This window comes from Gavialis gangeticus, unplaced genomic scaffold, assembly GCF_001723915.1.
Source record: "Gavialis gangeticus isolate Ggan-Ray unplaced genomic scaffold, GavGan_comp1, whole genome shotgun sequence".
In the NCBI taxonomy this organism is placed as follows: Eukaryota; Metazoa; Chordata; order Crocodylia; family Gavialidae; genus Gavialis; species Gavialis gangeticus.
Window position 1 is genome coordinate 96,736,327 of NW_017728992.1, and position 4,815 is coordinate 96,741,141.

The window sequence follows — 4,815 nt, forward strand, 5'->3', positions numbered from 1 at the left end:
AGGTGAGGAGAGCTAAGCCCAAAGCCAGGTGAGGCCAGGTGGGATAAGTGTGGCCCTGAGAGAGAGAGCAGTATGAAAGTGGCTGGGTGAGAGCCAGCAGAGTGAGTGGGACCCCGGAGAGAGAGGGGTAGTGTGTGAGTGGCCCTTCAGGGCTATAGAGAAGAGCTACAACTGTGTGCCCATTTTGCTCTGGCCATAGGCTGGAAAAGTAACACCAGACAAACATCTGTGAGGCATGGGACCTGTGGAGGGGAGGTCAGAGCAGATATTAGGCCCTTGTCAGCAGGGCGAGTAATGGGTAGCTTCCTGCCTTAGTAACAACTCTCATATTTTTCCATCAAGGCGTGGCAGATGAGCGAAGTGGGGAGTTACCCCAGGAGCAGGGTGGCCAGCCGAGACCCTGATGAAGAGGCCACCCTGTTACAACCCCCAAATAAGATCTCATTAGGTACAACTGAAATAAACCCTAATATGTTTACAATTCAGATACATGTTATGGCACACTGATTCTCATTTTGGGATCTGAAACAATGACATCTGCTTTTAATGAGATATTTTACTGACATAATTCTGGAGAGTTTTGTCCTTCATCATAAAGACACAGGTCTGATGTAGAAACTGGAAGTAGCAGATCTTCAAACAAATGAAGTCTGAGCTACTTACGCTGCAATTCTAATGGAATTAATCTACGTCTGCCAACCACAGAAGAAGGAAGAGTGCTTTCTGGTTCCATGAAAAACCACCAATGAAATAAGGCCTTATCTTTCTTTCCCGTGTTGAGAGGCAAAATACTAAACTAAGACTAAAATGTGCCTTCTGTAATTTTCTCTATTCTCCTTTGTGTAAAGTTGGGTCATTAAAAGAGGTTGTTAATGTATAACTTTTAACATTATAAATAATTTTACAGCCTGGTTACTGCATTCAAAACATGATGTTATAATTCTTAACCTAAGAACAATTGAAGAATCTCACTTGGAGATGAGTACTTGTGTAGGTCTGAAGATCGCAGCCTTAGAGGCATTATGGGGCATGTAAATATCTAGATAAGAATGAAAATAACACAGATGGAATCAAAACAGTATAAATGGTGTGTCACATTATTTGTTCTGATTTCTTGTGTTGTTATATCCCTTCTCTGCCCTTTGTTAGTCTTGACATGTAGCTTGTGAGTTCTTGGGAGCAGACTCTCTCAGTCTTGGGTCTGTGAGCTCTTATGTCTGTAAGTGCAATCACAGTGCATATAATAAATAATGATATGTTTGCATCCTGAAAAAAGTCTAAAGCAGATAATTTTATCCAAAGCATGTATTTTTATATTTCTTTATTACATTTCATGTATGTATATTTAAATAAATATAATTCAAAAGGCTGATGTGTAACTAATATAAATATATCTGTTTCTTCCCATGTGCCCATATCACAAATGTTAGCTTTCAAAAATAGGAGTGTTGTGTTCTTAATCTAGCTCATATGTAATAACCAGGGATCCTGGATGTCCCTGATAAAAAAAATCACAAATTCTCTGATAACCACTCCCTAAATCTATGATTTAATGATTATAATTAAAGGTCCCCCCATAGTCCCCCCCAGCCCTGCTGGTGCCTGTAATTCCCCCCACAACATCCCCCCAGCCCCCTAGACACAGGTACAGACACAGACCCACACACGCAGGCACAGATACCCCACCCCCAGTAGGTAAGTGTATGTGGGGGGAAGGGGTGGGGTGGGGCAGGGGAAAGGGAAGGGACAAGAGGGCAGCTTGAGAAGGGGGCGTGTCTCTGTGCCTCCAGGGCTGGAGCGGGCTGAGGGCAGCAGAGCCTCTCTGTGGGCTGCACATGAGCAGCCAGACAGGGGGGTTTGTACACAGCAGCCACCATTGCATTGCACTGCTGCTGCCATGCCCTCCTCTGCCTTCCTGTGGCCAGCCGCACAGCTCCACTGCCATGGCTCCACAGGCAAGTGGCATGGTAGCAGTGGCACAGAGTAGTGGCAGTGGTGGTTGTGTTCCACACAGCCAGCTGGTGGAGGGAGGGAGGTGGCTCACATATGGCAGCTGCAACTGCACTGCTGCCACCACTGCCATGCCCCACACTGCTTGCCTATGAAGCTGTGCCCATAGAGCTGTGTGGCCAGCCAGAGGAAGGCAGTGTGGGACATGGCAGTGGCTGCCGTGTGCAAATCCCCCCACCTGTGGGCATGGCTCTGCAGGCAAGCGGTGTGGTAGCAGTGGTGCCTGCTGTGTGCATGTCCTTCCACTGCCCCCAGCTGGCCAAGTGTCACGCAGCCACCATTGCCACCAGCCCACACTGCTGCTGCCTTGCGACTTGTCTTCAGAGCCATGCCCGCAGAGGCGTGTGGCCAGCCTCAAGAAAACAGCACAGGGCACGGTGGCGGCAGTGCAGTGGTGGTACTCAGAAGACAGTAGGGTGCAAGCCCCTTCCCCCTGCTGGCCGGCCGGGCTCCATGTGTGCAGGCCACATGTGGTGGCAGCCACAACACTGCCATGGCTGTACCCCATGCCGCTTGCCTCTGGAACGTGCCCATGGAACTGTGCGACCAGCCACGAGAAGGCATCGTGGGGTGCGGCAGCAGTAGTGTGGTGGCAGCTGCTGTGTGCGAACCCCCCTGGCCAGTGTGTGTGCAGCCTGCAGAGGGGCATCTCTGCCCTTGCCTCCCCAGCCCTGCTTCTGGGAGTGGGAACAGGAAGCAAGCTGAGGTGGGGGGAGGGAGGCACCATGGTGTGCTGCATGGGGCCAGCAGCACCCGGCATGCCCCTCATCCTCCCAAGATAAGAAGGAAAATATGGAAGTGAGATGGGGAAAACCACCGCCATGCCCCAGGGTGCACTCTGTCTCCACCTGCCTGCTTACCCAGGCTGAAGGAGGGGGAAGTGCTGGGGAAAGCCCCACATAGAGTGTCCACCCAACCAGTAGGCACTTCATGTCTTTCCCCAGCACCTCCTTGCTGTTTGTTCCTTCTTTGTTGTTTCGTTTAGTTTAGCATAACGTATAATCTGGGCTGAAGTTACATAGATTTTTCTAAATGAAAGGACCTCTCAAAGATTAGTTTCTCCTGGTTTCTACAGGAAACAGTGTCAAGAACTGGTATGCATAATTTCACAAGTTCATTTTATGTTTAATACAATGTCCCACATTTTATGTTTAATAGAAGTTGAAGTCTCTCTCTTTGTTTTTAAAATCTTCCCTGGATTTGTTCTAACATCTCACACATCTTGTCTTCTTTACTCAATCTCCTCCTCATTTCCCTTGTTTTATCACTAACCTCCACAAAAATCACACTGCTATTGTTGCAAGAGCTTTTGCCTCTGTAGTACTTATTGTCTAGAACAGCTTCCCATACCACACCTAAACTCTTCCACCTGCTACCTCATTTTCAAATCTCCCATTAATGCATTGTAAGCAGATCAGAGTGCTTGTTGCCATGCAGGCAGGCTTTGCCCCTTAGGAGTCCTTCAGACAGTCCAAACAATAGTTCATGACTTGTATGCCTGCAGCCTCACCATTTGGCTTTTTTCTCTTGGGAACCCTTCAGCCAGTCCTCACAAGACAAAACAATAATCCTTGGTCTTAACAAAAGTAAAGCAAACATTTAGCTTTTCTCCAGATGTCCAGAGAAAGCCCTCTAGCTCCAGCCCCTCCTAGATGAAAGGTTTTCTGGGTTCAGTCTGCTTCCTACCTACAATCTGCTCTATTTCCCAGCTCAAGCCACTTGCTCTCTCCCTACATGGGCTTTTAACTGCCAGCTAATCACTCATAACTGGGCTCATACTCAAGAGTTGGCTGCTTGCTTAAAGGGCTAGATTGCCCTGCTACAAGTATTTTTTTTCCTTTGCTTATAACTCAGTTTTTCTCGGTCTCCATTACTGTTCCTTTCTATAACTTTATTATTTCAACATTATGAATCATTTCATATACAGTTTGTATGAAAGATGCTGTAAAAATAAAATGGTATGATATTGTACATATATTGATATATTTTTCTATCAGTTTTGAAAGCCATGTCTGGTTGGAAGGATCAATTGCATTCTCTTTAAAGAAAATTTGATACATACAGACCATAGTAGCTATTAAATGTAACATATATCTTAGGGGGAAAAAATCAAAAATATGGAAAATAGCTCTCAGGCCAAGGGTGTATATCTTATTTCTAGGGATAGTAAAGAGCAGGAAAATAAACCCATGTAATTCCTTGTTTTAGTCTTAGTGTAGTAATGACAATGGTGGATAGCAAGGAAATGTAGCTAGGAGGTGTAGCAGGTTGGGGAATCACTTAGCCTATACTGTCTTTGTTTACCATCTCATGGTCCTTATTTCCCAAGGGCAAACTCCCTCCCAGCAGGAATCATGTAGACAGTAAAACAAAGATACAAAACAAGAGGGGTTATCTCATCCCCTGCAATCTTTTCCAGATTGTCTAGAGTGGGGGGTTTCAACCTTTTTTTAACAAATGTATCCTTTCTGTCCCAAAGTTTCAGCTTATGTACCCCTTAAATTTGTTTCATGTTTTTAAGGTGGGGGGGAGGCAGATTGAGGACCCATGGTGAGGGAGGGAGTGGGGCAGGGGCAGGCACTGCTCAGCCAGGGCAGGGTGGGGTGTAGGACAGAGCTGTGAGTGACTTGTCCAGGGGCTGGGGGGTGGAAGGGGGCAGAACATCAGGACTGGGTCTGCATGGAGGAAACTCCATGACCTCTGTGGCTTGGCCATTGCCAGATGGGACCCAGGCCATATGCACCTCAGGTGCTGCAAAGATTTTTTCACTTTTAGCTACAGGGTCTTGGAGTGCTAGGACTGGGG